General features: G+C 40.5%; 1 long non-coding RNA gene across 1 annotated transcript in view; it reads right to left on the reverse strand.

Moving 5' to 3' along the window:
- Positions 1–1,568: 1,568 nt before the first annotated feature.
- Positions 1,569–22,259, reverse strand: part of LOC135972481 (uncharacterized) — a 64,075-nt gene continuing 43,384 nt past the window's right edge. The window contains exons 3-4 of the long non-coding RNA XR_010588939.1: positions 3,385–3,440; positions 1,569–2,083 (exon numbers count right to left, since the gene is read on the reverse strand). This is a non-coding gene — a long non-coding RNA (uncharacterized LOC135972481). The remainder of the gene's footprint in view (positions 2,084–3,384; positions 3,441–22,259) is intronic.

Here is a 22,259-nt window from a genome sequence, read left to right on the forward strand (position 1 = left end):
TTTAGGCCTGGCATGCAGGGGTGGGAAAAGGAGAAAAAATGCCCCTTAATTCCATTGGGCCAGAAATATCATAAATGGCTGGTCCTTTGAGATCCTCCAGGCCCATTTTGCAGATCTGAGAGGTTCAAATAGTTCAGGTAATGCATGACTAAGCATCTCAACTTTTGGATGTTTTCAATGGAGAATCAGGACAGAGGTCAGTCTCATCTCACATCCTCTCTGAATCATACTGCTGAAGGTCTTTCTTTTACCAGAGCAGTAACATTATCAGATAGTTTATAATGTGCTAAAAAATTCTACTGCAAAAATGGAAACAAAACAGCTCACTTGGGTGTTCCTTCATCACATAGCTCTAGGCCAAATGCTGCTGTGCCATATGGAGGGGCGTACGTGACAATTAAGAGAAGAAAATAATGCAGTAAGTGCATAAAACAGTGCACATGCAGAGAAGACGTGTTATGGAAATGCTGTCACCTCCAACAGAGCATGCAGATTGGCAAGTACTGGCCATCTATGTAATGCTACAGGAAACCAACTGTGGGCAAAACACTACTGGACAAGAAGTGTTGTCTGTGTCAGCCAGACTTCTACAGACTTGTATCCATTACAACTTGTATAGCCTGTGCTACAGGGCTAATCCATTATTCCAAGCCATAAACTGATGTTAAGAACTGCAAGAGTACCAGAGAGTCTGCAAAAGGGTTTGAATGATGTGAGAGTGGGATTTGTTAGGGAGAATGAACCATATTTCAGCACTGCCCACTACAGCTTTCATCTCCTTTTATCAGCTTTAGGATTTGATCCAAATACACTTTGTTCTTTTTCTTATTTGTGATTTTGTTTTACTATTCATTTTGTGCTGAATTTGTCAAGGCACTGTGATGCTTGGGAATTACTGTTAAAGAAATAAATAAAAATTGCCTGCTTCAGTTTAATTTAGTTTTGTTTTAAATTTGAATTAACCTTTTTCAATTCCAAGGTGTTCATAATGCACATTATATTTAGGAAAAAACCAACAACAATCATTTTATGTTTTCTGAAAGCCCCACTTACAATGGGTATTTGAAACTAAAGATATATGTTCTCCTTTTTCTTCTGGAAACTGTTATTGTATTAATAAATGTATTTGTGCTGCAAGTTCCCTTAATGGAATATAAGAATTTCTAACATAAAAATATGCGTTGTTCCTTCAGATTAGGTCTGTGTCTTTGAAACACACTGTTAGAATGTTAATTGAGTTTGACATAAGCATGGATATAAAATGCATCATGCCACTCAACTTACCAGCAGTGAAACTGATTACCAATTATAATTGTTCTCTGCATGCTGACAGCATACCAAGATGGAGATGTTGAATATTTCAGTTTGCAATATTATCTGGGTTGTTTAAAGTACTGACTACGTGTCCTGAAACCAATAGAGGTAATTGGTATGCATGTAAGAGCTGGCAGGCAGAGCACATCACTTATTTATAGACTCTTTTGATGTAACTCTGTGGAAAAAAAAACGTTAATAAAATATGGTTCAAAGGAAAATTTACACTCACCATTATAATATGACATAAAGTACAAATTATTGTACCTAAATAACTGTTTTCTAGTGAATAGTGTTCCTTTATCCTTTTATTGAACTAGTCCACTGAAACCTAATGGAATGGGAGAAGGTAAATACAAAGAAAATGAATATTATTAACTTTTTTATTTTGCAATGAAGCTAACTGAAAATTAAGACACTTGTGACACAGTGGAAAATCACAATTTATGACATGGCTTTCATAATCTTTTTATTTGCTCCACTAATTGGTTTATGGTCCTCTCAGGGTATGTTCATCAACAAACTTCTTGTCAACAATTGATAGGAAGCTTGAATGGGACTAGAAAACAGGATACAGGAAGTGGCACAATGACCTTAGCCGAAAGTTTAGCAAGCTAGTTAAATTAGCCTTTGTACAAGTCCTTCTGCTGCAAGGAAGGACTCTGGCATTCCTGGCTTCTCTTCAAACAGGAAGACAAATGTAAAATCTGAAGATAATATTTTCAGAATTCTTTGTTTTGGTCAGAGCTGGCATTAAACCTGATGTGATCTGAGTAGAAACAAAGATTGTATCAGAGAAAAGAAAAACACTGGACTGTTGTCAGCCTGATAAGATGTCTAAGGAGATATAACAGTAGCTACAGCTAGTAAAAATAAGTCTCAATGGACACAGAATTTATTCCCCGTAGACTGGAAGAATATGTTTAAACAGGAGATAAAAAGAAGGGGAAGTGGTGAGGCGAGGTTAAGACATATACTAGGTCTAAATTTTATATCATATTGTATTTTGTGAGAAATAGCATGTGATCTTGAAATTAAAGATAGTATTGTAAAGTATGTGCAGAAGGGGGCCAAATTAAGTTTGACTGAGCAACCTTAACTTTGGTATTGTCTCCCTTTTAAATGCTTCACTACGTAACCTAAATGAGGGGACCTGTTCTATCTGGCAGTTGGAGCCTCCTCAGTGTCAATGGGGAGCACCTCAAAGGAGCCATTGAGCCCCTCACAGCTTTGGGCCTACAGAGAGATGGTAGCTTTTAAAAATAATTGAGGGCTAAATTGTGAACAATTTATTCACATTGATGAGTTCACAATGAGATTCTAGTGTGAAGAACTGTTCACCTGTTTGAGTAAGGGATTCACAATCTGGCCCTCAGTTTTCATGTTGAATAGGAAGCAACCACTAGACTTGCTCCTGGAAGCTGGTGCATGTGGGTCACTCCCTGCACCCGTGTGGAGTCCCATGATTTCATTTAGGCTCCACGCCACGATGGGGTTACCCACCTGAATCTACTCATAGGATTGATGTCTTTGTGACAAAATGGCAGAAATTTACCATTGTTTATTAAATCCCTGGAGATAATAATTTAATTGAAGTAACATTTAATTTATTATAAAATATTTGCATGTTCAGAATATAAAGTAAGGCAGTGAAATATGAGTAATGCCAAATTGTCTTGAGTTTTGCAACTAAATGCTACTGAGACTTAAATTCAGCACCTGTAAATTCAAAGAAACTGTCACTGGCATAAGAGAGAATAAGGTATGAGAGAATAAGTCTACAAAAGGACAGCACATATGGGCCCACCCCAATCAGAAGATTCATATATTTATGTGTTTATTATTTATTTTTTCCACTACATGAATTTTCACATTTGAATTTAAAGTACTTTTTCTGTCTGTCAAAGTTTTCTTTTTGATGTAAACACAGAGGGAAAAGGAACAAAAAAGATATTTAATTGACCCTGTGTACCCTAAGAGGCTTTTCAGAACTGTATTGCAGAATATGGTGGAAATGCCTTACAATGAACTTCATGTAAATTAAATGGTAGGGGTCTTTTGCTGACTCACCTGTAAGCAGGTGCTGGAACTCTGCAAGGAAATGTTGATTGTAGTTTAATTTCGCCCTGCATATAAAGGAGATGGGAGTGACTCTTTGGGCATAGGGAAGTGGGGGGTGCAGCACAGAAAGGTCCTATAGGAGCCCTAGGAACAGGCCTGCTTGGTGAGGAAAGCTTAAATTGTGCTTTATGTTGTGTTTGTGTACTGCTGATTAAAAGACTCACCCCTGGAAGAGAATTAGGGCACTAACCCAAAGTATGTGTGGGCTGTATAAGGGTAAGGACTCTGTCCATTCACACGCAACTCTGAGTGGGTCTTCAGCTCTAAAATAAACTATCTGCCCTAGTCTCAAAAACCATTGTCTAGTATCCTTCTGGGCAGACTGCATGGTGTACTGATTTGTGTATGCTGTTGCAAAGGGTGCTTTGAGGGGTGGGGGGTTGGATCTGTGTGCAGGGCGGGAAGTTCTGTATTTTGTAGGGGGTTTCATTCTGTTGGCTATTGGTGGTAAAGTGATGTTTAATTTTGGATAAGTGACCCTTTTTATTTTAGAAATCCAAATAATTAAGATAAGATAAATATATAGGTCCCTCCTCATTGAAGTCAATGGCTACCATGGGAACTGAATCAGGTGCATAGTGAAATTCTGCTTTAAGTGAAGTAAAATGAAAATCCCAGATAGTTTTAATGCACCACAATGTAAAAAATGTAGTTGTAGTTATAGGGCAGTATCCAATTCTCATTATAATCAATGAAAAGACTGGAATGGAAAATAGGAAAAAGATGCAAGGAGTTTGTTGCTTAATGTTTAAGCCCTGATGATTATGACTATTAAAAATTCATATGCAAATTCATATTACTCGCAAGACTGTAGGTTCTAAGAGAAAAAGCCTTGATATTATCTGAATATCTTAGTCCCAATTTCTGTTTGACACTTCTTTTTAAGTGGAGAAATTATGGATAAAACAGGAAAGCGACAGACAAAGTCAAATAAATTCCAGTCCATACAACCTCAAAATCAAACAAGGCCAGGCCCAGACTTTCCGCAACATCCACGTGCAGAGGGGGACCTTTTCCCACTTGAAATGGCAGCCCTTCATGGGACCTTGTAGAAGGCTTTCTCCAGGTTCCATATGTCGGGCAGGTGCATGGCAAATTCAATACTGTACAGAATTCATGCAAAATCTAGTGCAGCCCCAGGCTATCAAGTATCAGAGGGTAGCCGTGTTAGTCTGTATCTACAAAAACAACGAGGAGTCTGGTGGCACCTTAAAGACTAACAGATTTATTTGGGCATAAGCTTTCGTGAGTAAAAACCTCACTTCTTCGGATGCATAGAGTGAAAGTTACAGATGCAGGCATTATATACTGACACATGGAGAGCAGGGAGTTACTTCACAAGTGGAGAACCAGTGTTGACAGGGCCAATTCAATCAGGATGGATGTAGTCCACTCCCAATAATAGATGATCAGCATCCTGTACAGCAGACAGGAGAAGATCAAGAATGAGCTCTCAGAACTGGAGACTCTCATACAATACCAGCCTTCTACACAAACTTCCACGTGGCTGGACTTTACAAAAATGAGACAAGCCATTTACAATGCACACTTCACTTCTCTACAGAGGAAAAAGGACTGTAAGCTATCTAAACTAATACCTGCCACTGGGGGCTATAACAATGGTACCCTCAACTCATCTAACAACATTGTCAATCTTTCCAACCACACACTTAGCCCAGCAGAAGAGTCTGTCCTATCTCGGGGACTCTCTTTCTGTCCCATCATCCCCACGGACATGATACAGTTCTGCGGTGATCTGGAAGCCTACTTTCGTCGTCTCCGACTCAAGGAATATTTTCAACGCACCACTGAACAGTGCACTGACCCACAGGAACCCTCCTACCAACACTACAAGAAGAAGAACTCTGCGTGGACTCCTCCTGACGGTCGAAATGACAGACTGGACCTCTACATAGAGTGTTTCCGCAGACGTGCACAGGCTGAAATTGTGGACAAACAACATCACTTGTCCCATAACCTCAGCCATACAGAACGCAATGCCATCCACAGCCTCAGAAACAACTCTGACATTATCATCAAAGGGGCTGACAAAGGAGGTGCTGTAGTCATAATGAACAGGTCAGATTATGAACAGGAGGCTGCCAGGCAACTCTCCAAGACCACATTCTACAGGCCACTATCCTCTGATCCCACTGAGGAATACCAAAAGAAACTACACCATCTGCTCAAGAAACTCCCAGCTACAGTACGGGAACAAATCTACATGGACACACCTGCAGAACCCCGACCAGGGGTATTCTATCTGCTACCCAAGATCCATAAACCCGGAAACCCTGGACGCCCCATCATCTCAGGCATTGGCACTCTGACAGCAGGATTATCTGGCTATTTGGACTCTCTCCTCAGACCCTATGCTACCAGCACTCCCAGCTATCTTCGAGACACCACCGACTTCCTGAGGAAACTACAATGCATTGATGTTCTTCCTGAAAACACCATCCTGGCCACCATGGATGTAGAAGCACTTTACACCAATATTCCACATGAGGATGGACTACAAGCTGTCAGGAACAGTATCCCTGATGAGGCCACAGCAAGCCTGGTGGCTGAGCTTTGTGACTTTGTCCTCACCCACAATCACTTCAGATTTGGGGACAACTTATACCTTCAAGTCAGTGGCACTGCTATGGGTACTCGCATGGCCCCACAGTATGCCAACATTTTTATGGCTGACTTAGAACAACGCTTCCTCAGCTCTCGTCCCCTAATGCCCCTCCTCTACTTGCGCTATATTGATGACATCTTCATCATATGGACCCACGGAAAGGAGGCCCTTGAAGAATTCCACCTGGACTTCAACAATTTCCACCCCACCATCAACCTCAGCCTGGACCAGTCCACACAAGAGATCCACTTCCTGGACACTACAGTACAAATAATTGATGGTCACATAAACACCACCCTATACCGGAAACCTACTGACCACTATACGTACCTACATGCCTCCAGCTTCCATCCAAGACACATCACACGATCCATTGTCTACAGCCAAGCCCTAAGATACAACCGAATTTGCTCCAACCCCTCAGACAGAGACAAACACCTACAAGATCTTTATCAAGCATTCGTAAAACTACAATACCCACCTGGGGAAGTGAGGAAACAGATTGACAGAGCAAGACGGGTACCCAGAAATCACCTACTGCAGGACAGGCCCAACAAGGACAATAACAGAACACCACTGGCCATCACATACAGCCCCCAGCTAAAACCTCTCCAGCGCATTATCCACGATCTACAACCTATCCTGGAAAATGATCCCTCACTCTCACAGACCTTGGGAGGCAGGCCAGTCCTCGCTTACAGACAACCCCCCAACCTGAAGCAAATACTCACCAGCAACTACACACCACACCACAGAAACACCAACCCAGGAACCTATCCCTGTAGCAAACCTCGTTGCCTACTCTGTCCCCATATCTACTCTGGCAACAGCATCAGAGGACCCAACCACATCAGCCACACCATCAGGGGCTCATTCACCTGCACATCCACTAATGTCATATATGCCATCATGTGCCAGCAATGCCCCTCTGCCATGTACATTGGCCAAACCGGACAGTCCCTCCGCAAAAGAATAAATGGACACAAATCGGACATCAGGAATGGTAACATACATAAGCCAGTAAGTGAACACTTCAATCTCCCTGGTCATTCTATTACAGATTTAAAAGTCACTATCATTGAACAAAAAAACTTCAGAAACAGACTTCAAAGAGAAATAGCAGAACTAAAATTCATTTGCAAATTCAACACCATTAATCTGGGCTTGAATAGGGACTGGGAGTGGCTGGCTCACTACAGAAGCAGCTTTTCCTCTCCTGGAATTGACACCTCCTCATCTATTATTGGGAGTGGACTACATCCACCCTGATTGAATTGGCCCTGTCAACACTGGTTCTCCACTTGTGAAGTAACTCCCTGCTCTCCATGTGTCAGTATATAATGCCTGCATCTGTAACTTTCACTCTATGCATCCGAAGAAGTGAGGTTTTTACTCACGAAAGCTTATGCCCAAATAAATCTGTTAGTCTTTAAGGTGCCACCAGACCCCAGGCTATGTGTGACGCACCTCCATATAGGAGACCCCTTCCTTATAAGGTGCTCCAAAGGCAGCTGCCTATATGGGTTTACCGGGCAGCCTGCCTCTGAATTCTTACATCAGAGGAAACATCACAAGAGAAAGTCTGTGATGTTTTTTCCCCAGTAGACTATCCCCTGCCCCATATTTCTGTGGTAGGGGGCAGTCCCCCCACAAAGATTCAAAATATACATTCACTATCAACACTACTAGGTTGGATACCCTTTTAGGTTTATGTGTTTCTGGGTTGCTTTGTGTCTGTTGGCTACACATATGTACATTTGCTTGCACTGGGGCAGCTTCAACATGTGGGTGTTATAACATATCAGGTCAGCTCAGGCCATCTGTGCCAATGAGTAAGCAACTTAACCACATATAAAAGCAGAGAAGGATGAATTCTAGTCTATCTCATTCCATAAAATGATGATAAAAATAATAATGAAGTGGTCACTAATAAAAAAGAAACAAATTAGAAATATTACACTATTGATTTCAAAGGGCTATCATTTTAGAGAGGTGCTTTCAATTCTGTTGGTGTTATAAATCCTGAAAACCAAAGGAGAACATTTCAGGATTAAAAACCCCACAGCCTTACTAAAACACTACCTCTCATTATTTGTAATGTTTTGAATAAAATCTAAGGTAGCACAAATGTTTAAACAGATGGCTCAATGATATGCCTTTTTCTTTACTAATCATAGTTATTAAAACAACCACTTTATTTTTATTGTGTTTTAAATGGGCATAGAAAATCTGAGTCTGATAATGACCTTTGTACATAATGCTGCAAATTGATTTTGATGACCTTTCACTCTCAGATAATTAGACTGGCTTCATGCACATTCATCTAGCTCCCACTTCACTGAGATTGTCTGTCCAATGTGCCCCATGTGTTACCTCCTTCCCCTCCCCCCCACCCCCATCTTGTCTCTGATTCTCTATTGCTGATTTGTTGTTGTAGGGCATGGGTTTCTACTAGAGCTGATTGAAAATTAGACATTTCTGCCTGGTAGAAAATTCTGGTACTTCAAAATTTGCTTTAGTCCTGAAATGTGACGAAAAGACAAAATATTGAAATATTTTGCAGAAGGGAGAGTTTGGAAAAACATCAATTTGGAAATGTCAAATCAAAGGACATTTCAGAGGAGGTCTCTTGACTCTGGCATTTGCTTTCCTCTTGGTCTGATGATGCCCAAGTATGTTGACCTTAAGGACATGCTGTAATGCCCATTTGTATTATGTTTGTTTGATTTTGGGGAAAGGCAGAACTTAGGGAGAGGAGTATTGATTAAAATTGCTATTTGAAATTTGCTGGTTTTAAAAAATTGCATAATAGACTCACGAGATGGAAAAGACTCACTAGAATCATGCAGTCCACTTCTGCTGATTGTGAGTGCAAGCACAGACCATTATAATAGATGCATTTTTATATACTGAAAAATAAAAAATGTACTGCGGCAGTATTATTAGATTTTTTTTTAACAGTGCAGTTGCTGGTTGGTAGATATATTGTAATAAGGTTGTTCCTTAGTCTGTGGCTGTATTAGCAGATATTGGAAACTGATAGGAAATTAATTGACCATGCCTTTCCCCCCCTTAACTTGGGACATAAGGAAGAGATAGAGATGCCACTTCACACCCTTTGAAAAACACATTGGACCAGAACTTCAGCCAGTGCAAATTGGTTTAGTTCCAATGGCATCAATTTACACCTGATGAGGATCTGGCTTCCTATCCTCGTGCAGCATAACATCTGCTATAAAGCTATAAAAAGTGTGGATGAGAAAAATAATAATAATGAAAAATAATCAATCATATTTCCCTCTCCCCCATCCCATGTTGTATTTTAATAGCTCTTAGATGTTGTGTTAACTTTGTAAGCCTTTGGGACAGGTGCTCTGTTTGAATTTGTTTTTGAGAAGGGAGATATGCTGATTTGTACCAGCTGAAGATTTAGCCAATGACGTGAGCGGTATTACTTCTGATTTATACCAGTGTAAATGAATCAGAATAATCTCCTAAAGGATTCCTGGGGAACGAAGAAGGGTGTTACTCTTACACAGGTTTATTTTTTAATCAAAACTCAAAATCAAGCTAGCTTTGCCTATTTTGGGCTTTGATCTGAAAATTTCATCCATCTCTAGACAAGTCTCTGCTATGCACAATCATAAGCATTTCCCCAGCAAACACTATGATGTCCCATGGGAGTATAACTTCCAGTAGGGAAAAAAGCATTGAAGGCAGATAAATCCAGTCTTATGGAAATATAATGAATGAATGAAGAAAAATACAGCAGTTGTATGGGACATAAACAGAGCTGCCTCTAATGGAATGTTTTTCCTGGAGGCATTAGCTGTTCCATAAGTAAAGATCTTTTAGGGAAATATACTTGTTAAATACATTAAATGAATGATTCCTCTGGAGAGAGGGAGGAAGGTAAGAGCAGTGGAAACTTATCAGGAGTAGAACAAAAGAGACCAGGTGACCAGGAGGCATGCAAGTACACATGGATAGGGGCCAAACATGAAAAGGAAGCATGTGGGTAGGAGAAAGCAAGGTATTGAAGGCTGGAGGAGGGGCTTCAGCAGGAAAAGGTCACCCAGCATATAGCAGCCCCATGGGACATGGGGGCCCTGCCTGCTTTCCTGAACCCTAATGGCCCCCAGGACTCTGGCCAACTCAAGGGACTTGGACCCCAGCCCAAAGAATGCCCTGGAGCAGTGGTGGGCAACCTGCAGCCCATCAGGGTAATCTGATTGCGGGCCGCAAGACATTTTGCTGACATAGACCGTCCGCAAGCACAGCGCCCCCACAGCTCCCAATGGCCACGGTTTGCCGTTCCCAGCCAATAGGAGCTGCAGGAAGTGGTCTGCAGGCACGGCCACCCGGCAGCTCCCAGTGGCTGCGATTCTGGCTCACAGCATGAAGAAACTTCTCAGACTCCAAGTGAGCACATAGCAGCCAAATCAAGAAGAAATGCCAGAGGTGGCGAAAATCAAATGGCTGGAGATGATCTTTCAGTTCAAGGCCATGAGAGATGATCTGAACACCAAGCTTCTTGAAGTAAAGAAGGAAGTTGCTGATTTGGAAGAGAGTGACCCAAGAGAAGCAAGTGAGAGAGAAACAGCGCTGCAGGGCCGTGTGACACTGATGGAGCAAAGAGAGAGAGAGAGAGAGAGAGAGAGAGATGCAGCTTAAATTGGATTATATAGAAAACAGATCAAGGAGGAAAAACATCAGAATTAAAGGACTGCCTGAAAACACTGAAGGGGAAACCCAATTGGCATGTAAAATCTTTAATTGTGGAGTTGTTACATCTGATCTCTCTGGAAGAGGTAAAAGTGGAAAGAGCACACATAGCGCTGCTCCACTGACCTGGGCCTCATAATAAAAATAAACCAAGAGACCTAATTATGAAATTTCATGATTATCAGCAGAAAAATGTAATTATGAAGAAAGCTAGAGAGCATTCAGATCTCATGTTCAAAGGTCACAAGCTGCACATTTTCCATGACCTCTCTGGCCCAACTTTAAAAAAAGAGAAGAGAGCTGGGGGAATTACAGCAGCACTCAGAAAGGCAGATATCCACTATAGACGGGGATTCCCATTTAAGCTCTCATTCAGCTTCCAAAATCAGTATTACACAATGAAACTGTAAACGGGGGAAAATACACTCCAGTCACTTGGGATAAAAATCCAAATCTCAGACATACAAGAAGACTTTCCAGAGGTAATGACTACCGATAAACTACAGAAAAAATCTTGGCAAATGGTGAAACCCAGGAAAAACAGGAAAAGAAAAGACAAAAGACTTTAGAGACCATACTGGCAATGGCAGAAGTGAAGCTAAACAAGAGAATTCAGATGCCTGAGTAGTAATCCAAAAACTAATCAGAAAGGACTTCTTGGAGGTCACTTGGAATGAAAAGCTGAGCAGTAACTATGTTAATGTTATAAAAAACATATAATGAAGTTTACTTTAATTGGGTGATCAGTAATAGCTGTGTTCTGTATTTTAAAGTGTAGAGGAAATAAAGAACAATAAGAAGGGAGTGTGTGGGGACAGGGGGATTTCAAGGTTGGAGGAGATTGGAGAAAATAGAGAGAGGACGGGAAGAGCCTTTAGGGGTTCTGTGTAAACTCTCCCCATAACTCAAATGATCAGATGGGAATCTGTCCTTTAGGATGAGGGTCAAGATCCCAGAGGTGGAGAATGTACCTCCTTTGGATTGCAGGAGAAGCAGTCCAAGTGCTTGTGGGGAGAGTACAGGGGTTAAGGTTCAGTGAAGCAGAGGAGTTTGGGGACTGTTTTACAGTTATGTTGGTATTTCGTTTGTGGATTTAGAGCCGTGGTTGGCATCCTTTGACACTCGACCCATCAGGGTAATCCGCTCGTGGGCCATGAAACATTTTGTTTACGTAGACCATCCGCAGGCACGGCCCCCCGCTGCTCCCAGTTGCTGTGGTTTGCCGTTCCCGGCCAATGGGAGCTGCGGGAAGCTGTAGCCGGCACGTCCCTATGGCCCGCTGTTTCCCACAGCTCCCATTGGCTGGGAACAGCGAACCACATCCACTGGGAGCTGCGGGGGGTGCCTCTGGATGGTCAACATAAACAAAATGTCTCGCGGCCCGCCAGTGGATTACCCTGAGGGACCGCATGCCAAAGGTTGCCAACACCTGATTTAGAGTAAGGGAAATGTAGAAGAAGGTGGGAAATAGAGAGGCAGGGGGAATTAATACAAGAAATAGATATGGAAGTTCACAAACAGAAACCAAGCCATTTTCAGGCACACAATAGTCAATGCAAAATAATTAGAAACAAGAGAGACAGTGGCAACACAATCAACACAACAAATCACACAGTAAAGAATCACAACAATTTCAGGTTTTCAATAAGCTGAATAGTTACTCTCAATCTCTCTTCCTTTTACAACATTTTTGAATGTCAAAGGGCTAAATACTATCAGATTAGTCTACTTCAAAATACTCATTTTCAGGAGGGGCAAATTATTGGCATGAAAGGTAACTGGTTTCAACAGACATATTTTGCTTCAGATAAAGAAAAGAAAAGAAAAGAAAAGAAAAGAAAAGAAAAGAGGAGTGGGCATCACATTTGCTAAACATGTACTTTTTTCAGATTAAAGATCAATTCAAGGATAAGAGGGACAATTTATATTGTTGAAGGGCACAATTGCTGGGTTATTAATAACAGGGGGTTCAGTGTACGCTCCAAACCAAAAGCAAAAACAACAACAACAACAACAAAAACCTTAAAAAGGACTTCATTAAAACAATGCCACACTTTAGGGAAGGGAAAATTATACTTGGAGGGACTTCAATTGCACACCAAGTTCTTACTGGGACAGATCTGATAGAAAAAAGACATGGGTGATAGGGAAGCAGGTACAGCATTGACTTCTCTGTGTCAAAGATTCAATCTTTCAGATTGCTGGAGAGAATTGCACTCAAGGGAAAGAGATTAGGTATCTTATTCACATCCTCATCTGTTATATACTAGGATTGATTTAATGTTAATCTCTAATAAATCCTTAATGAAGCAGACAAGATCTGCAGAAATTGGCAACATTACATGGTCAGATCATGCATCAGTGGAAGTAATATTTGATAACTGGGTTGGGTCCCAAAGATCACTTTACTGGCAAATAGCTGCTTGCTTCTCCAAGACAAAGATTGGGTTGCAGCAATTAAAGAGGACATTGTTCAATACTTGCAATTAAATGACCCAGATAATATAAAAAAAGGCCTTCTTTGGGAGGCAGGTAAAGCAGTATTTAGGGGTCAGTTGATTAGCAGAGTCTCTCAACAACAAAAAAAGAAAGATCTCAAGAAAAAACAGAATTAGAACAGGAGCTAAAAAGGTTACAAGACATTCATAAAAACACAGCTTCAGAAAAACACATAAAAAATTAACTAATATTAGAGGGAAGTCGAATATGTTGACAGACGACACTGAAAAAGCCCTTAGGTATACAAAGTAGATATTTTATTTAAAAAGAAATAAAAGTGATAGACTATTGGCTTGAAAGCTTAAAGGGATTCAAGAGCAACATATTATTCCACCAATTAAGAACAATCAGCAAAAGATAGTTGCACACTCTAATGAAATATGTGCTACTTTAGATCCTCATTATAAAAAGCTCTGTGCCTAAAATACTCCAAGTTCTGAAGTTATTAAAAAATATCTGGAAGTAGCAGGCTTGCCAAAGATATACAAACTTGGTAAAGAAACTTTACATTAAGAAATCCTAGAGGCAATAGCAAGTATGAAAAGTATAAACTGCAGGATCTAATGCAGAGGTGGGCAAACTATGGTCTGCGGGCCACATCCTGAGCTCTTGGCCCAGGAGGCTAGCCCCCGGCCCCATCCCCTCCAGCCTCAGCTCACTGTGCCACCGGCACAATGCTCTGGGCAGTGGACTGCGAGCTCTTGCTGGGCAGCACAGCTGCAGAGTTGCGGCCTGACCCAGTGCTCTGTGCTGCACAGTGACGTGGCTGGCTCCAACTGGGCAGCACAGCTGCCTGTCCTGGTGCTGTGGGCAGCGCGGTAAGGGGGCAGGGAGCAGGGCAGGTTGGATAGAGGGCAGGGGAGTTCGAGTGGTCAGGGGGTGGGGGGGTGGCTAGGGGACGAGGCGGGTTGAATGGGGGCAGGAGTCCTGGGGGGGGGGCAGTCAGGAAGGATGTGGGGGTTGGTTTGGCGGAGGAAGGCAGTCCAGGGCAGGAGTTCCGGGGGTGGTCAGGGGACAGGGAGGGGTTGATGGGGCAGGGGTCGGGGGGGGGCGTCAGGGGACAGGGAACGGGGGGGTTGGATGGGGCAGGAGTCCCGGGGGGGCTGTCAGGGGGCAAGAAGTGGGGGGGTCGGATAGGTGGCGGGGGCCAGCCCACGCCTGGCTGTTTGGGGAGGCACAGCCTCCCCAAACCGGCCCTCCATACAATTTCGGAAACCCGATGTGGCCCTTAGGCCAAAAAGTTTGCCCGCCCCTGATCCAATGGCTTTCATGAATTTTACAAGATAATTAAGGAAGCATTAGTGGGTCCTTTGAGAGGTATCATCAATGTAATTCTGTTGGGGAGGAACTTCCACAACCTATGAAAAAAGCTTCTGTGGTTATTCTCCCTGAAGATGGAAGAGAACTTACCTTATGCAGTTCCTCTAGGCCCATATCTTTGTTAAGTCATGACAAAGATTTTAGCAAAAATATTAGCTAGCCATTTGCAGTCTATGCTCTCAGCTTATATAAATCCATATCAAACTGGTTTTGTTAAGGATAGACATACCTAGTCTGTTAATTATGTGCATGTAGATATTTCACTCCATGCAATAAAATCAATAGAAACAACATGGGTGTTGTAATGTTACTCACTTTGTTAACTAGAAAGCTCTGAGGACTATATTCCTGTATAATGTCTCTTTAAAAAAAAAGATAACTATTGTAATGATTGTTTTGTTTCTGATATTTACATGACAAGGATTTGTGAACTTGTTAAAACTTCCTACATAAATAGTATAAAAAAAAAAAAAGAAAAGAAAAGAAGAGAGTTTCAACTGTAAACCAGAAGCTTCACACCTTTGAGAGAGGGGGTTGTTTAAGTATTGGGGTGCCTGAAGGTTCAGCACTGTGCCTGGGCAGAGGGGAGATGGGGATTAGGTGGTTGGACAGCAGGTTACAACACTCAGTGGCGGGGGTGCCAGACAGAAGGTCCGCACCTGAGAGTGTGCCTAGGGACTCCAAGATTGGGCCAGTGAATGGACTCCATTCAGGCTCCAGAAACTTAACACACTCCAGGAGATCCAGAGCACAGAGGCTTAGATTCCCCTCACAGACAGTGGGAGGCGGGAGCACAGTGGGAGGCGGGAAGGCAAATTCACTCAGGTCTGTGACAATGTGAGGACAAGATGGGTTCTGTTAACTCCATTCCAGTGGCATAAAAGGATTGTGTATTTATCTGAGGCAGAAGGAACTAGAGCAGGGATGGAAAGTTCTGGCAGGTAAAAAACCCCTAGAAACAACCAGACTTAAGAGAGAACCTAAGCTTCAATATTATTATTGAAGTTCTCAGTAAAGGCAAACTCAGGAGTGGAGAAAGTTTGGAATCCATCCATTGTGCGTGTACTGTGAGCTGAGCAGGATGGGAATGGCACCTACTTTCAGTTTTGTATGCATCTTGCATTGTAATGTCCCGACGGCAAGGACTGTATCCTCCTTTATGCTTTGTACAGCACTGAGCATAATGTCAGTTCTTAAGAAATAATAAATACAATAATAAATGGGGGGAAATATGAAGAGTTTGGGGGGAGAGAGATAATAAAATATTCATAAATGTTCCCAACAATGTCATTTTCCAATTAAAGTGTCATCCTATCCTCTGTGTGGGTGAGACAACAATCTTCATCTCACACAAATGTGACAGCATTATTAGCAAAAGGGATTTTATCATATATTAGTACATGATATAAAATTTAATGCAACTTTCCAGGGGCAGAAGTTTTCCAAAATCAACCTGCTTTTAGATACACCATTGAAATGCCAATGATCTCAGCCCAAACAGAAAGGATCTCTCTCTCCAAGCTATGTGGAACTTGTAGGAGTATGGGATAGTCCCTGGATGCTGTAGCGGGCTCTCTTTGGGGTGGTCCAAGATCTGTGCCTAGGAACCGGAGGGCTAAGGAAAGGGTGGAAGTGACATACATCTTTCCTCCCAACACCTTGAGGAATCTATTCAGGAGTTAACTACAATTTTGGTCTCCTAGATCTCCAGAGTATTGCTAATGCTCATGATTTTATTGCAAGTCTCACAATATTTGGTATTTTTCTTAAAGCATAAGCTCTGGGAGTCATGTGATTATGTGAGTCTCAGTTTTCCTTAAAATAAAATGTAAGTTTCTAGCCCTTGTGATCCCAGATAAAAGTTTAAAATCATCAACCCTAAAAGGCTCAAAACCCAGAAATTAGATTCTTAAACTAATCTCAATTTTTGTGGGCCAGACAGCCAGCTATGCTGAAAGGGGTCCAGCAAAGAGTATGGGGGCACAGAGTCTCTGTGCAGAGCATCCTAGCAGATTTGAAGGGATCTGCTGGTTCTAGAGACTAGGGCTTAATCTTGGTAAAAGAATATATAAAGCAAAGGCTGCAAGGGAAAACTTATGTGGTTTTCCTTTGGCCCTCTTTCTCACTTTTTAACTTGGGAGGAGAGATCTTAACTATGACATGAAACCTTCCTGACTGTAATGCTGTTCTGATCATACTGCACTTCCCCAACATTATCAATAATGCTTTGAGTCTATTCAATCAGTTAATTATATTTGATAAACAAATACATATAGCTCCAGAGTAAAGTACCAGTTTGAGAATTACCATCTTCAATAATAGTTAACAACAGATCTCTGTGTCTATGTAACATTTCAAAGAACTGGCTTTTTTATTTTACAATTGATGCTGAAAGTGAGATTTCAGCTAACTGCAAATGAATATAAAGCAATAGGGCAGGTGCAGCTAGGGAAAATATTCCACATATCTTCTTTATTATTTGCGGCTAGAGTTCTATTCCACTAAACCTCTGAGCTCACTTTTTAGAGTACACTGCACAACGTCATTCACTTCCATGTCAACAAGCTTCGGCTTGATAAATTAAAACAGAAAAATGCTGGGTAAAGCACCTCAGACCTGCATGATTCATTTTGCAGCAATTTTCTGGCGGCTGCCCAAGAATGACCTGCTATCTTCCTGGTCTCCTTATCATTTTCCCATCTGAAAAAGGCTGAGCCATGCTGTACACTGGGGAGTAAGTGGCCTGAGCTGGCTGCATTCAAAGGCCATTAACAACCATAACTCTTCAAATCACCACCCTCCTGCAGACAAGGTTAATAGTAGTCTATATAGAACAGGTAGGGAGGTCAGTAGTTACTTTTACTAAAATAAATATCAAGTGAATTGCTTGATTTCCTTTGTTACCTCTGACCGTAAAACAAGAATTGCAATTTTTAGACTGTTACTGTTAAAAAATGGAACTTTAAACCTCTTGTATTCAATTCCTTAAAAATCCGATGGGAGCCACTCTTCGTGTATATGTCTTCTGGACTAATTTATTCATTTTTCTACTAAAACTAAAGTACAACTATATTTTTATGGAGCCTTGGCAAGTATGATTAATTTAGCAATTATTGTGGTACTCTAACACAAGGTTTTGAAGTCCAAAAAAATAGGAGACTGTTTAATTTTCGGTAGAGAGAGACAGATAAATCTGAGAAAGCACTAATTGCGAACGTCAGTTCTTAATCAATGTAATGTTGAAAATGAAAAAAAATCAATGCTGGAATTAAAAATAACATCAAATTTTAGAGTCTGAAATCTCTACACTTTTAGCACTAAGTGAAATTCTGAAAAGTCCTGTTGGGGCTTTGTACTGTAGACATGAAGGAACAAAAGACACTGCTATCAATGCAGAAATTTTGAAGACAGCCTAGAAAAAGCAATACTAAACAGAAAAAATAAAAAGAGAAATGTTAATACATGTCTAAGAGTGTATGAGAAATATCATACATAACATTGAAAGGAAAGTGAAAATTGAGTTGATAAAGGCACAAACGATTATCAAGTAATAATAGTTATTATTTGCAATATTAATAAAACTGCATATTTCCACACGCATACCCCCTCTCCCGCCACTCACTCATACACATGGTATTTCTATTTGAAGTCAAAAGGTAACATTTTAGTTGTCTAATATTCCAGATGTGTAATGAAATATATGTAGACCAAAAATATACTTTTATTTTAAAATAAATTATTAAAAAGCAGCCTCCTATACTGAGAGTTGACGCCTAGATTTTGGGTCAAGTATCAGAGGGGTAGCCGTGTTAGTCTGAATCTGTAAAAAGCCACAGAGGGTCCTGTGGCACCTTTAAGACTAACAGAAGTATTGGGAGCAATTATTGTATTGGGAGCAAGTATTGGGAGATTTTGGGTGTTCAAGATGTTTTAAATCATTGGAATTCTTTGCTCAGGCCTGGAGAGTAAATGAAGGAAAGACTCATTTTAAAAAATGATTTGCTTTGAAGTTCATTTGTTTGTAATATCTACATTTGGAAAGGGTCAATTGTCTTATTTTCACCTACGACTCCCTCCCCCCTATTGAAGTCAATGGAGATGAAAGTAGGATGTGAGCTTTGCATGAATATCTCAGAATACTATTTGGTTTAAATTCTGTACATTATTTGGGTTTGTTATCCCTTTTTAATGCTTTTTCATTTTTTCTGAAGCCTACATGGCTCAGTGAATTTCTAAGGGTTTATGGAGCTTTTGGCTCTGGGTCACTGGTTTGAATCAAGTGTAAGTCAGCAGTGAGCTGAAAGTCATTACCATTGGGTGGTGTTTCAGTGCTTTTTGTTAAATGAGTTGGTGGTCTGAGTCAAGTTCCTATTGGGCAGGTGATGGTTACCACATTCACATGTGCTACACCTGTGTGGCAGTCTCAGCAGAAAAGACTGAGGGCATATCTACACAAGCACTTACTGCATGGTAGGCAGAGGAATAAAGCTACAGCACTCCAGCATGCCACTCTAACTGGCCGTGTGGACCATGCTGATGTGCACTAAAAGTCCCTAGCATGCTTTGACCTACTGCTGTTTCAAATTTGAATGAGTGACCTATGTTCTGACCTGTGGAGGTGGCATCTTCAGGTTAGGGTTGAGGAACATTAGAAAGGGTCGTGTTGGGTAACTTGCATTGCTGCTGCCTATGCTGCTATAATTTTGACGTGGAAAAAGGGAGGAAATTGTTTTATATGGCTGGCATCTGTCCCATCTACTACCTTCATTAAAAGAAAACATTACAAGAAGAATAAAAGCATTTCTGTTCATCTTTAAGACACCGATATTGTAATTTTCATTTAGAAAAATAATACATCAACTGGCCTGCTCTTTTCATGACTTTGTGGGATTAAATACTTCCTGATTAAGAAAGACACCAAATTTATAATAAATTTAAAAGGGGTGGACAAGATAGCAAGGAGGCTTTGGCTTTTACATATCCTCTAAGCTGCCCACACTTTGGTGAAGAATCTTTGATTTTTATGGAACTTTTCCTCCAGATAATCTTTCCCACTTCTTGCTCTCTTCACAAGTAACCCTTAATAAGACAATATTCACATTGCCAGTGTTATCTATGAACAGAATAGTGGTCAAATGATAATGTGTTTCAAAATTCTTCAGATTTCACTCTGCCTGATGATCAAAAAATCCTAATTATTGATGGGGGAGCCTATTTCTAGTGATGATCATTCTTAAGTGGACCTTCTACTTATTTTTATAACATACTCCATGATGTGACATCAGAGCACCCATGGAAACTCTAGTCTTGATTCTGTTATCTACGGCTACACCTACACTAGACCTTTAACCATGTTAGGGGTACCATTAAAAATGCAGTCTAACCACTTCAAGTGCATTCCATTTAAACATGGTTTAGTTGACCAGCATAGGATCACCACCAAATACAGAAACAGATCCTTAGGGCCAGTTCCTCAGCTGGTGTAAATGAACATACCTCCATTGGAGTGATGCTGATTTATACCTGGACCCTGGTTCTCAAAGGTAGTTAGGTGCTTAACTCCCACTGATTTCATCTCCCATTGACCTCGCTACTAGTCTATCAAATTAATATGACATCCTTGACCTTCTAGTTTCTCCCTCCAGTTCCAACCTCCTTGAACTTTTAATTCATTTCTACCTGTGAACTATTCTGTGCAAAGGATGTGTTGGTACCCATTAGAATTCTTCATATTTAAAAACTAACTTGTGTTGTTCAGAAGATTAACTAGCCATGACAAGGGAATAGCAACAGACAGGTCCAACCAACTGGAGCCCCGGTCCTTGTCCCATTGAAATCAGTGGCAAAACACCCATTGACTTTAATAGTGCAGATCAAGGAGACTAAGCTGCTGATCCTGCAATCACATATACACACAAGTAACTTTACACACGTGAGTAGTCCCATTGTTCAAAGTAACTTCCCATCAGCAAGACTGAGCTAATGATTGTTTAGCTCCAATTTTTTAAGCTCCAGTTGCTTAGCTTTGAATTTCAATAATTGTTTGGATATGATGGGGAATGCACACAGTGTTTGCTACTGTAGCTATTTCCGGAACTGGAAACTATAAAAAACAGTACATGTTAAATCCTTGCACTTCACGGTAAACTAGATATTTGCCGAAACTCATTATATTTTTCTCCTTGTAAGATTTACACAATGTGTGCTTTAATTGGAGAACAGAAGGTACTGCAATAATATATTATTATATCAAATGTATTTTTAAATGATCCTTCCAGTGCATCAATCTTAGTGTACAGCTAAAGGGCTGGGGGTTCACATGTGCAGAATGAGTTCTGCCCTCTGGAGAAATCCCCATGACTGCACACAGTTCAAAACCCATTATGGTTGCTCCACAACCAACATTTGATGCACTGATCAATGTCAAGAGTAGAGGGAGGGGAGAGCCACAAAATTAGACTGAAAAGCCTTGATGCTGCCCGCTGCTCTTTAACCTTGACTCAGCTGTGTGAGTATTAAAAAAAGAGGGGGGGGGGGGGGAGGGAAGAAAAGAAAGAAAAGAAACAAGGGGGACAGACCTGAAAATTTGCTCTTTCCACATAGCAGCTTTTCTCTTTCTGCTGCTGAAGTCTCATTTGTTCCTTCTTAATAAATCAAAATACCAGCCATAGGCTTCCTAGAGAAAATTGACGGTCTTTTAATTCTTTTAGGTAATACAAACATTGCCTTATAATTATCATGGTGTGTGTGATTTTTCTATAAAGGAATATTGAAATACACAAGAAAACCCATCTCTTAATATAATCTCTCTTGGAAGATTAAATCATTCATTCATAGGAGACTTGACACAAGAAGAGAAGGAATCATAGTTTGAAGACTTCAAATAAAATAGAAGTATTGTCATTTATTGCTTGTGCATCAGTGAGATTCATTGTTCTTGAAGTACGTAAGCAAAAATATTTGTGAAGCAGATATAGACAACTGAAAAAACCTGATGAAAAGGCTAATATTAAGAGGAAAGAGAAATTTTCCACAAAAACATGTTGTGGCTAATGATTTAATCTACTACTTATAATTTAAGTGCAATATTTTCTAAAACTAAAGACAATTAATGGTGGCTGGTTTTTCTTTCAGAACCTCTTGTTAAACACTTGATGTCAAAGATTATAGAAATACCACAATGAGCTGGATAAGATATCTTATTGAAGTAGTCCTCTTGAAATTATGAATCAATGTCCATGTTGATAATGGCTAGAATTTTGATTCATACTTAAGGGAAATGTATCACTGACCACAGGAAAACCAAATGTGGGTTAATGGAAGATAAAAGGTTTAAAATATCCATAAAAAGAGAGACAAACACACACAAAATATGACCAGATTCAAATTTGAACTGTCTTTGCAAATGCTGCACACTAGCTTATCTTTGATTTATAAGTAGCATCCTTTGTTACGTATTTGCCCTTGCTTTTGAGATGGTGAAGTGTTGGTGTTTTACTACTTAATGAAATAAAATGAAAAGTACTTATAAATGAAAGGAATATGTCTATCTATTTATCATGGGTAGAGAAAACGATACAAATAGTTTATTTTATTTGAACCTTTATTTAAAACTAAACCTGAACCAAAACAGAATCTGTTTAAACAATCCACA

Source organism: Chrysemys picta, chromosome 6 (genome assembly GCF_011386835.1).
Source record: "Chrysemys picta bellii isolate R12L10 chromosome 6, ASM1138683v2, whole genome shotgun sequence".
Lineage (NCBI taxonomy): Eukaryota > Metazoa > Chordata > Testudines > Emydidae > Chrysemys > Chrysemys picta.